We start from the raw sequence: 13,600 nt of genomic DNA, 5'->3' as shown, positions 1-13,600 counted from the left end.
AAGCTCATGTTACTCAGGATATAACGGTTGGCCAATTTGATGGGGTGGTCGCCAATATCACAGCTTGCAACACTCGAAGTTTCAACAATGAGGAGCTACCCAAGGAAGGACAAAATCATAACCGTGCCTTGCATGTATCCATAAAGTGCCAAGAAGATGCTCTGGCCAGGGTTTTAGTTGACACTGGATCGTCCCTCAATGTCTTACCAAAAAGGGTGCTTGCTAAATTATCTTACCAAGGTTTGGAGATGAAACCTAGTGCACTTGTGGTAAAAGCATTTAACGGTTCCCGGAGGACAGTAGTTGGGGAGGTAGAGACCAATCCAAATCGGACCGCATGTATTCCCCATCAATTTCCAAGTCATGGACATTAATCCCGCTTATAGCTGCCTTTTGGGACGTCCGTGGATACATGCTGCTGGGGCTGTGACGTCTACTTTGCACCAGAAAATGAAGTTTGTCGTCAATAACAAGCTCATCATTATATCTGGTGAAGAAGATTTCATCATTAATCAACTCTCATCTTTCCATTATATCGAGGTTGATGAAGATGCCTTGGAGACTTCTTTCCAAGCACTTTAAATAGCCAATGCCACACTTGCGGAAGTAAAGGATCCTATTGAGAAATATAGTTTCTCGTTCGCCTCTTTGAAGAGTGCGAAGTTAGCAGTTGAAAGTGAAGGCGCTACAGGTTGAGGGCAAGTCATCAATGTCACCGAGAAAAATAATCGTTTTGGTTTGGGTTACAAGCCTTCTGCTAAGGAAGGAGCCCTGGTCCCTGCAAAGTACTGCATATGGATCATACAAGAAGTTTTCCTAAGCACATGTTTTATCCATGGGGATCAAGTTGGTGCAGTTGAAGATGACACTGAAGCCGGAGAAGCATCAAATCTAATATACCATTGTGAAGCAGCCTTAACAAATTGGGAGGTAGTTGAGATTCCAGAAGTTTTTCCAAAATCCTTAGCTCTGCCCAAGGCTAATATACCGTGTCAAAGTAATTGTGTTTTCTTTTGTTTTCCAAAATCCTTAGCTCTGCCCAAGGCTAATATACCGTGTCAAAGTAATTGTGTTTTCTTTTGTTTTCCAAAATCCTTAGCTCTGCCCAAGGCTAACGGATCATTTGTAGAGCCACTTTAAATTTCAAAATCATTATGACAAATAAAGAGCATTTGTTCAAATTCTTATTGTTCATTTATTTGTTTTTCTTTCCATAAATGGAAATCCTTTCAAAAACTAAAAAAAATATTTATCTTTTGCATTTTATTTCCACTTCTCTCAAAAAAACATCATTTAAAAAACATGCAGAATAATCAATAAACTAGTTGAATTAAATGATCCTACTACTTCCTATAACTTTGAATTCCCCATCTACCAAGCGGAAGAGGATGGTGAGGAAGATTACGACCTCTCCGAAAAATGGCAAGGCTGCTCGAGCACGAGTCTAAGGCCCTTCAGCCGCATCAAGAACCGGTGTAGACGATCAACCTTGGCACCGAGGAAGAAAAGAAAGAGGTCAAAGTTGGGACTACACTTGGGGAAAGCATCAAAGAAAGATTGATCAACTTGCTACAAGAATATGTAGATGTATTTGCATGGTCGTATCAGGATATGCCAGGTTTAGATACTGATATTATTGTCCACAAGCTGCCACTATAGCCAGATTGCCCGTCGGTGAAGCAGAAGCTCGAAAGAGCAAGACCCGACATGGCTCTAAAAATTTGTGACGAGGTGAAACGCCAATTTGATGCCAGTTTTCTAGCAGTTGCAAAGTACCCTCAAAATTGTGCCAGTACCCAAAAATGATGGGAAGGTTAGGATGGGTGTTGATTACAGAGATCTAAACAAAGCTAGTCCAAAGGATGATTTCCCCCTGCCGTATATTGACACTCTAGTAGACAACACGACTAAGTTCATACTCTTCTCTTTCATGGATGGATTCTCGGGTGATAATCAAATTAAGATGTCTCTAGAAGATATGGAAAAGACCACGTTCATCACCCCTTGGGGAACGTTTTGCTATAAGGTAATGTCATTCGGTCTCAGAAATGCTGGGGCAACTTACCAAAGAGCAATGGTCACCCTTTTCCATGATATGATACACAAGGAAATTGAGGTTTACGTCGATGATATGATCGCAAAATCCCAAAGTGAAGAGGATCATATAGATCACTTACAGAAGCTATTTGAGCATCTCTAAAAATTTCGACTACAGTTGAATCCTGCTAAATGCACCTTCGGTGTCCGATCTGGAAAGTTGCTTGGTTTCATTGTTAGTCAACAAGAAATTAAGGTAGATCCAGATAAGCTTAGAGCAATACAAGAAATTCCAACTCCCCATACTGAGAAAGAAGTTAGAGGATTCCTTGGACAATTGAACTAAATCTCTAGGTTTATATCTCATATGACCGCTACGTGTGAGCCCATATTCAAGTTGCTTCGTGTTGGTTCTAAGTGTTGGCAGCAATTTTGGTAAAACCTAGAGTGTTCACAAGTTGTCACATGTTATGTCTTAACATAAGACATCTTGTACCTGCTGGATGTTTAAAATGTGATTATGCAGGATTTTACTGAGATGTCAGACCCGATGTCATGACATTTGTATACAGAACATTCAGTCTGAATGTTAGGTATCATGTGATTGCGTTTTTAATGTCAGTTTGTGTATGATTGATGAGTTGATTGAATACGCTATCAATCAGTAATTACAACGAGATTTACTTATTTTCCAAACAGATCTAATCAACTGACATGAGAAGATATGAATGAAAAATAGTTTTAGCGTTTTATGATGTCCAAGCCCAGCCAAATGCTTCTATAAAAAGGACATGGAAAACCTGTTTTGACACACAAGAAACAACGAACAAAATATTGAGGGAGACTAAGGGTTTAAGTCTTGTGTGGTTGTGTGAATTGTAAGCCATCAATTCATCCATAGATGATTGAATTGGTCTGATTTTTGAGTTGTAATTTGTCACTCTAAGCTTTTAAGCATGAGTGTGTGTCTACTTGATTGAAGCTGTTAAGTAAGATCAAGTGTGTGTCTTTGAAGAGTGTCTTCTTTTCATTGTAATTCTTGTTTTATATCACTGGTGTGATTGAGGGGGAGTGAGTGGGATCTCATATCTAAGAGTTCTTAGGTAGAAGTCACACGGGTTTAGATTAGGTGAAAAAGACTGTAACTTGTGTTGTTTACTGAGAGTCTTTGAACTGATTCTATTTAGTGGATTTCCTTCCTGGCTTGGTAGCCCTCATACGTAGGTGAGTTTGCACCAAACTGGGTTAACAATTGCTTGTGTCTCTTGCATTACAGTTCTTTATCTTTTATCCTATTTGTATTGTTCAGATATTAGTGTCGTGACATTACCTTCGACATCTCATAACTGATACCAGAATTTCAATTGGTATCAGAGCGGGCATCCTACTCTGGTTCTGGGTGAGATCTAGGGACATTACTTTCTGGTACTATGGAGAGAGATGAAGGATCTGTTCACAGACCACCTATTCTGGATGGATCCAACTATGACTACTAGAAACCTCGAATGGTAGCCTTCCTAAAATCTCTAGATAATAAGGCTTGGAAGGCTGTTTTAACAGGCTGGGAACATCCAGTTATTACTAAGGATGAAAAAACTACTACTGATAAGAAGGCTGAAGAACAATGGACCAAGGAGGAGGATGATCTAGACCTTGGGAACTCTAAAGCATTGAATGCTTTATTCAATGGAGTAGATAAGAATATCTTCAGATTGGTAAACAAATGTGAGGTGGCTAAAGATGCTTGGGACATTCCCAAAACCACTCATGAAGGCCCCTCTAGAGTGAAGATGTCTAGACTACAACTGCTCACTACCAAGTTTGAAAATTTAAGGATGAAAGAAGATGTTCATGAATTTCATATGAATATCCTTGAAATTGCTAATGCCTCAGGAGCCCTGGGTGAGAAGATGTCAGATGAAAAATTAGTGAGGAAAATACTCAGGTCACTCCCTAAGAGATTTGCCATGAAAGTGACAGCCATAAAAGAGTCTCAAGACATTTCCAATATGAGAGTTGATGAGCTAATTGGATCCCTTCAAACATTTGAGATGGGAATGTGTGATGGATCTGAAAAGAAAGTCAAAAGCATAGCCTTCATGTCAAACGCTGAGGAAAAAGAGGAGGAAAATGGTCAATATATTGATGAAGATCTGGCTAATGATGTAGCAATACTGGGAAGGCAGTTCAACAAACTTCTAAAAAAGATGGATGTAAGATCTAAGGCTAATGTCAAGAACATCTCATCTGACATCAGTAAATCCAACAATGCTGGAAGAAGAACAAGGTCAGATGAAAATCCCAAAGAAGGAAAAGGAGTTTAGTGCCATGAATATGAAGGGTATGGATACATTAGAACTGAATATGGAACCTACCTCAAGAAACAGAAGAGGAGTCTTGCAGCCACTTGGTCTGATGAAAGTGAAGTAGAAGAGTCTGCAAATCTTGTGATTGCCTTGACTGGAAGATGGGGTTCTGATGAAGACTCAAGTGATGATGAAGTAACCTTTGAAGAATTGGCCATTACCTACAAAAAGCTGTGTCACAGAAGTGCAGAAGTGTGTCAACAAGTTGAAATCCAGAAGAAAGTGATAGCACAACTGGAGAATGAGAAGGCAAAACATTTGGGAACCATCTCCAAGTTGAAGACTGAAGCAGTATTCTTAAATTCTAAACTAGAAGAGATGACCAAGTATGTAAGAATGTTAAACAATGGATCTGACACCTTAGACAAAATTCTCCAGACTGGACAAATAATAGGAGACAAGTCTAGCATTGGGTTCAATGAATCTAAACCTGAGTGCACCCACACTGGTAGCAAACCAAAGTCCAAACCTAAGTGCAGTCACACTGGGAGAAAACCAGAGATGTCACATCATATGTCACAACATCATAAAGGAAGACAGCAGAAAGGGAAACACCAAAGATGGAGATGTCATTACTGTGGAAAATTTGGCCACATAAAACCTTTCTGCTATAAGTTGTATGGCTATCCTAGTCCTGATCATCATCAACCTAGACCCAAACATCATAGACCTGTCAACAAAAATCAATGGGTTCCTAGGACTGATGTTGCAAGTCTGATAGCTCACATTTCCTTCAGAGTTTCAGCCAAAGAAAATTGGTATTTTGACAGTGGGTGCTCCAGACACATGACTGGAAACAAAAACCTGCTAACTGGCCTTCATCCTCATGCCACCAGCTATGTAACCTTTGGTGATGGAGCAAAGGGTGAAATCAAGGGGATTGGTAAGCTTGATTGCCCTGGAGTTCCTGACCTTGACAATGTCCTACTTGTTAAGGGATTGACTGCAAATCTAATAAGCATCAGTCAACTGTGTGACCAAGGTCTAAATGTAAACTTCACTAAAACGGAATGTCTGATTACTAACAAAGAAAAGGAAGTAATCATGAAAGGAGTCAGGTCTAAAGACAACTGTTACATGTGGAGTTCTCAAGAAACTGGTTATTCTTCAATGTGTACTTTAACCAAAGAAGAAGAAGTGAAGATATGGCATCAATGGTTGGGCCATCTGTATCTTAAAGGTATGAAGAGGATTATATCTGTTGAAGTTGTTGGAGGAATTCTAAACTTGAAGATTGATGAAAGAAAAGTCTGTGGGGAATGTCAGATTGCAAAATAGACTAGGATGTCACACCAGAAGCTCAGACATGACACCACTTCCAAAGTTCTGGAACTCCTCCATATGGATTTGATGGGACCCATGCAGGTGGAAAGCCTTGGTGGGAAGAAGTATGCGTATGTAGTGGTGGATGACTTCTCCAGATACACCTGGATCAATTTTATAAGAGAAAAATCTGATGTTTTTGAAGTCTTCAAAGATCTTTGTCTAAGACTTCAAAGAGAAAAGGAAAGTCCAGTTATCAAAATTAGAATTGATCATGGGAAGGAATTTGAGAACAACAAATTTGCTGACTTCTATTCTTTAGAAGGAATCCATCATGAGTTCTCATCTCCCATTACTCCCCAGCAAAATGGTGTGGTGGAAAGGAAAAATAGAACCCTTCAAGAATCAGTCAGGGTTTCATGCTAAGAAATTGCCCTACCACTTTTGGGATGAAGCCATGAACACAGCCTGCTATGTTCACAACAGAGTGACCTTGAAGAAAGGGACTCCTACAACTTTATATGAAGTATGGAAAGGGAGAAGACCTACAGTCAAATACTTCCATGTGTTTGGTAGTAAATGCTATATCTTGACTGATCGTGAACAAAGAAGGAAGATGGATCCCAAAAGCGATGAAGGAATATTTCTGGGCTACTCAACAAACAGCAGAGCATATAGAGTCTTTAATTCCAGAACAAAAGTAATGATGGAATCTATCAATGTTGTGGTTGATGACCAACAGACTGATGTCACGGACGATGTTGAGACATCTCTGAATGATCCCCCAGCTGATTTCTCAGACAAAAATAAGGAGAGTGAACCTCCTCAAGCTGAACCTGAAGATGTCAAAATCAATAAGGGACCCTCCATCAGAGTTCAGAAGGATCATCCCAAAGATCTCATTATAGGAGATCCAAATAAAGGGGTCACAACTAGATCAAGGGAAGTGATCTCACATGGTTGCTTTGTGTCCAAGATTGTGCCTAGGAATGTCAAGGAAGCCTTGACTGATGAGTTATGGATCAATGCCATGCAGGAGGAGTTAGGTCAATTCAAGAGGAATGAAGTATGGGAACTGGTTCCTAGACCTGAAAGAATAAATGTCATAGGTACAAAGTGGGTGTATAAGAATAAATCTGATGAACAAGGGGTGGTTACTAAAAACAAATCAAGATTAGTAGCACAAGGATATACTCAAGTTGAAGGAGTGGATTTTGATGAAACATTTTCTCTTGTAGCTCGCCTTGAGTCCATTAGACTATTGCTTGGAGTGGCATGTACTCTGAAGTTCAAACTGTTCCAAATGGATGTACAAAGTGCCTTCTTGAATGGCTACTTAAATGAGGAAGTATATGTTGAACAACCTAAAGGATTCACAGACCCAAATCTTCCAAAGCATGTTTACAAATTGAAGAAAGCCCTATACGGTTTGAAGCAAGCTCCTAGGGCTTGGTATGAGAGACTCACAGTGTTCCTCACTAACAATGGATACAAGAAAGGAGGTATTGACAAGACCCTATTTGTGAAGAATGAAGGAGGAAAACTCATGGTGGCACAAATATATGTAGATGATATTGTGTTTGGTGGGATGTCAGATCAGATGGTCGAACATTTTATTAGACAAATGCAGTCTGAGTTTGAGATGAGCCTTGTTGGAGAGCTGACCTATTTCCTTGGGCTTCAAGTCAAGAAGATGGAAGATTCTATCTTTCTATCTCAAAGAAAATACGCCAAGAACATTGTTAAGAAGTTTGGCATGGAGAATACAATTCATAAAAGGACACCTGCTCTTACACATTTGAAAGTCTCCAAAGATGAAAATGGTGTTAGTGTAGATCAAAGTTTGCACAGAAGCATGATAGGAAGTCAGCTATATCTCACAGCAAGCAGACCTGACATTGCATTTGCTGTAGGTGTTTGTGCTAGATATCAAGATGAACCAAAAGTCAGTCACATAAACCAAGTGAAGAGAATACTGAAATATGTCAATGGCACCGGTGACTATTGAATGTTATATACTCATGGATCTGGACCTATGCTGATTGGTTACTGTGATGCTGACTGGGCTGGAAGTGCTGATGATAGGAAAAGCATATCAGGAGGATGATTCTTCTTAGGGAACAACCTGATATCATGGTTTAGTAAGAAACAAAATTGTGTGTCCCTATCCACTGCTGAAGCTGAATACATAGCAGCTGGGAGTAGTTGTTCTCAACTGGTTTGGATGAAACAAATGTTGACTGAATACAATGTCACACAAGATGTCATGACATTGTACTGTGACAACCTGAGTGCAATAAATATTTCCAAGAATCCTATTCAGCACAGCAGGACAAAGCACATTGATATTCGTCATCACTTCATTAGAGAACTTGTGGAAGAGAAAATCATAGCACTAGAGCATGTTACTACTGAAATGCAATTAGCTGACATATTTACAAAGGCTTTGGATGCTAATCAATTTGAATGTTTAAGAGGGAAATTGGGGATTTGTATTCATGAGAATTTATAGCAATTAATTTGGAGTGGAAAAGGTAATAAAAATATTGTCTTCCCACTTAAAAGAAAGTGCCCCATTTATGGTAAATCATTACCTAGTATTGGAACTACCATCTATACCATTTTCATATGCTACCTCAACACAACCACTTCCATCTTCATCAAACTGTATCGACCATCTCTGCTAGGGCAACAAAAATTATTCCACAAGTTCAACAAAATGTCACAACATCCTTCATCTTCTGGTTCAAAACCCACTCACAAAGCAAGAACACCATCCATGGATTTTCTGGATGAAGACATTTTAGAAGTCATTCCTCTTTCAGTCATCCCAGGCGATGCCCCTGGTCCATCTTCCACGGCAGGAAACACTCAAGGTAACAGTTTTGATAACCCTCCCCCTAAGGATGACATGCATTATACATATCGTGTCATTAGGAATCTGGTCACGAGGATCCTAAATGAAGGACACTCAGTCAAAGGAGTTTTGAATCCTTTGTCTAGAAGGGACCCCTCACCTGAGGTGGAACCTCAAAATGAGAAAGATGATGATTCATCTAGGTCAGAGAAAGATATTGTTGCTGAGGGACTGTGTTCTCTAGGAAAAACCTTGCCTAGTAAGAAACCTGTAGATGCTTCTCAATCTAAGAAGCATGACTCTGATAAAAAGGTGATTGATTTGGAGGAAGAGAGCTCAGATGATGAAGATGACACCTTTCTTCATCACTTGGAGCCAAGGGTTGCAAAGAGAATGAAGACCAGGAAAGGAAGGTCTGTGGCTGAGATGATGACAACCAAAACTAGTAAGAAGGCTGCTGCTGTAGGTCCTTCAAAGTCATGGAGTAAAGTGGAAGTAAAGAAGAGGAAGGTCATAGAAAGTTCAGATTCTGAGGATGATGTTGAAGACGATGTCCCAGACATCTCTCCTGCCAAAAAGCAAACTGTTAGAAAATCTCCTGCCAAGGTTGCTGCTGTGCATTTGGATAACATTTCCTTCCATCTGGAAGATGGTGCAGCCAAGTGGAAATTTTTGATACAGAGGAGAGTTGTTGTGGAGAGGGAACTAGGGAAAGATGTTGTGGAAGTGAAGGAGGTTATGGAGTTGATCAAGTCTACTGGTTTGATGAAAATAGTTAGTGCATCACCCCAATGTTTTGAAGGTCTGGTGAAGGAGTTTGTGGTAAACATTCCTGAGGATATTGCTGACAAGAACATCAAAGAATTTTGCAAGGTGTTTGTGAGAGGAAGGTGTGTAAGGTTCTCCCCTATTGTAATCAATAAGTTCCTAGGGAGAGGAACATAAGGTGTTGTTAAGTTAGAGGCCACAGACAATGAAGTCTGTAGGACAATCACTACTGGTCAAGTCAGGAATGGCCAAGCAAAAAGCATCTCTCTGCTGGCAAATTAACTGTAAAATTTGCTATCTTGCATAAGATAGGGTCAGCCAACTAGGTACCAACAAACCACATCTCAACAATCTCTAATGCTCTTGGAAGGATAATATATGCTATTGGAACCAGGCTCAACTTTGATTAGGAAGGTTCATGTTTGAACAAATTGTTAGACATGTTTCCACTAATGCAGTGAAGCTGCCAATTGCCTTTCCCTCAATCATTTGTGGGATAATTCTAAGCCAACCACCTGGTATTTTAAGCACAAGTGATATCCCCAGTAGAAGGAAGCCTCCATTGTTAATTCATTACAAGTTATTTGAAGGCAGTCATGTCAATGACATTGTCATGACATCTGCAATGAAGAAGCCAACCTCTCAAGGTGGCCTGATTGCTCAATTGAAAGAAACCTGTAAGGAGTTGGAAATTGGGATTAGGGTGGCCAAGGCTAGGAAAGAGGCTTTAGAGGTTCTAATTAGTAACTTGGAGCAAGGAGAGATGGATAATGTTGGTGAAGCCAAGGAGACAGATGCCCACACCTCAAGTGAGAGGTCTGATTCTCAAGACAAATCTAGTGGTAGTTCTGGATCTGAAGGTGAAGAATATGCTACCTCCTCATACTATGTTGTGGTGATAATGGTCCCCATATGTTAATGATGTGTGTGCTTGGATGCTTGGATGCTTGGATACTTTGATGTTTTTTGTTTGTAGTTTTTTTTTTGCAGTCTTTTTTGATGCCATGATGTAACTTTTGGGCTCTTTATGAGTTCTCTGGATTTATGATTATCTCAGCTAATGTAGCTGTGTATAATTATGGTTCTGTACCACCTGACATTTTGTTTTAACATTTTATATGTTATAACATCCTTTGTGACATTCTTTGCTGGACTGATTGACATTTATTTTGTCTAATTGGTCACTTTGGTCTATTTTGACTAAAAAGGGGGAGAAGTTAATATATGTGGAGAGTTGCAGATTATGTGTGGAGAGCTGCAGTTATTTAGGCTAAACAGATGACAGTTGATGCTGAACAGAATAATGTTCTGTGTTGTACAGGTGATGTTGAAGGAGATGTCAGAATGTGATTCTGAATGTTACAGATGTTGAAGGAGATGTTTGTATTGAACAGACTTAGGGGGAGAAGAAGCACCTATGTGCTTATTGTGTGTTTTTAACTAGTTGCTATTATAGCTAGTAATTGTGTGGTTATTGCTTCTGCTGCTACTTAACTATTGATATGTTGTTACTCTTGTGAACAAATGGACTGATATATGTTTTAGTCAAAATTTTCCAAAGGGAGAGTTTGTTGGTTCTAAGTCTTGGCATCAATTTTGGTAAAACCTAGAGTGTTCACAAGTTGTCACATGTGATGTCTTAACATAAGATATCTTGTAACTGCTGGATGTTTAAAATGTGATTATGCAGGATTTTACTGAGATGTAAGACCCGATGTCATGACATCTGTATACAGAACATTCAGTCTGAATGTTAGGTATTATGTGATTGCGTTTTTAATGCGAATCTGTGTATGATTGATGTGTTGATTGAATACACTATCAATCAGTAATTACAACGAGATTTACTTATTTTCCAAAGAGATCTAATCAACTGACATGAGAAGATATGAATGGAAAATAGTTTTAGGGTTTTATGATGTTCAAGCCCAGCCAAATGCTTCTATAAAAAGGACATGGAAAACCTGTTTTGAGACACAAGAAATAACGAACGAAATATTGAGAGAGAATAAGGGTTTAAGTCTTGTGTGGTCGTGTAAATTGTAAGACATCAATTCATCCATAGATGATTGAATTGGTCTGATTTTTGAGTTGTAATTTGTCACTCTAAGCTTTTAAGCATGAGTGTGTGTCTACTTGATTGAAGTTGTTAACTAAGATCAAGTGTGTGTCTTTGTAGAGTGTCTTCTTTTCATTGTAATTCTTGTTTTATATCACTGGTGTGATTGAGGGGGAATGAGTGGGATCTCATATCTAAGAGTTCTTAGGTAGAAGTCACACGGGAAGAGATTAGGTGAAAAAGACTGTAACTTGTGTTGTTTACTGAGAGTCTTTGAACTGATTCTATTTAATGGATTTCCTTCCTGGCTTGGTAGCCCCCAGACGTAGGTGAGTTTTCATTGAACTGGGTTAACAATTGCTTGTGTCTCTTTCATTACAGTTCTTTATCTTTTATCCTATTTGTATTGTTCAGATATTAATGTCGTGACATTACCTTTGACATCTCATATTTGATACCAGAATTTCACTTCGAAAAGATCAAGCAATTGAATGAAATTTTGGCTGTCAAAGTGTTTTCGAGAAGATCGGACAATACCTGCAAGAACCCCCTATTCTAATTCCACTTGTTCAGGGGAAACCACTCTTTATGTACTTAAATATGCTTGAAAAGTCAATGGGATACGTGTTGGGACAACATGATGAAACCGATCGAAAAGAATATGCCATCTACTATCTGAGCAAGAAGTTTACCGATTGTGACACTCGATATTCACTCTTGGAGAAAACTTGTTGTGCTTTGGCATGGGATGCTCGCCGTCTAAGGCAGTACAAGATTTGTCACACTATTTTGTTAATCTCAAAAATGGATCCAATACAGTATATCTTTGAAAAGCCTGCTTTAACTAGAAGACTCGCCCGTTGGCAGATGTTATTGTCTGAGTATGACATCCAATATGTATCCTAGAAAGCCATTAAAGGAAGTGTGTTGTCTGATTACCTGGAACACCAGCCCGTTGAAGACTACTAGCCGTTGAAATTTGACTTCCCTGATGAAGACGTTATGGTAGTAAAATATTGTGAAATCCCAGGACCTAATGAAGGTGTCATACCCTAAATTTTACCCTGAGTTTTTCACTCGCATCAGCATAACATAAATCGATCCATTTTGTTGTGCATTTCTTCAGTTAAAAGAGTCTACCAGGGTTTAGATGAAAAGTCAGGAGTTCTGGAATTTTATATGATCTTGATGATGTTCATTCAGTCATCTATTGATTAAGAAGTTGAAAGATTTGTTTTCTCAATCTCAGTGCATCATTTCTTTCCATTTCATCATGATTTCAGAGGATCAGAGGGTGACAATTAAGAGTATTTTCGTCATCTGAATCTTTGCATAATTTTATTTGTGTTTGAGAATCATAAGCAAATGGTCTAAGGGAGATTCATTTACGTCTGATTGTATGTTCTCATTTATTCAGTCAGCAATTTATTTCATTTACAAGAAATTTGCGTTTTATACTTGTCACAACATGCATTTTTGTTCCGTATAGCTTAGAATATCATTCGGAATAATTTTTCGAATCTACAGACAGACCGGTGAAATCGTTTCTCAACTGTACGTCAGATTAGCGGGCGAAAATTTTCAAAATGGAGCTTTCAGACATCAGTTTTATTGATCTACGGTTCACGTAGTTCAACCTAGTGCGCTCGTTTCAATTTTTTTTATACTTTTCCGATAGCATTTTTATCCGCCTGTGCCTTTTAACCAGTCGATTTTTATTTTAAAATTTGATCAAAACATGTATGTTTCAGAGAAGTTTATTTCGCGCTGATAATTTTGGTACAATCGGTTTATTTTTCGGAGCATTTTTTTGCTCGATTTTTATTTATTTTTATCTGATTTTTTTTGTTTTTTTTACCAAAATAATCGTTGGAATTAAATAGAATTTTCTCTGTTTTTAGTTCGATTTTATTATATGTTTTTTTTAATTATCAAATTGTTAGTTTATAACTTTTTTTAAAATTAAGAAAGAAAATCTAGTAAAATGTATATCTTTTCCTCCATTCTTAAAGGGCCACGTGGCCAATTCTTGGGTTGAAGAAAAATATTTTTCTACAAACCATTAGATCCAAACATAGCCTTAGAATAATATCTCTCATCCTCCACCACAAAATTGGAACACGTAGATGCATTCCTCAACACATATCTCTCTCTCATTGTCCAAAAATATAGCAAACCATAACACATAACTTTGTTCTCTCCAAGAAAGTAACAAAACCCATAACACATGAGAACAACAAAACTCTTCAC

This window comes from Lathyrus oleraceus, chromosome 5 (genome assembly GCF_024323335.1).
Source record: "Lathyrus oleraceus cultivar Zhongwan6 chromosome 5, CAAS_Psat_ZW6_1.0, whole genome shotgun sequence".
Classification (NCBI taxonomy): domain Eukaryota; kingdom Viridiplantae; phylum Streptophyta; class Magnoliopsida; order Fabales; family Fabaceae; genus Lathyrus; species Lathyrus oleraceus.
Note: the sequence above shows the minus strand (reverse complement) of the source record.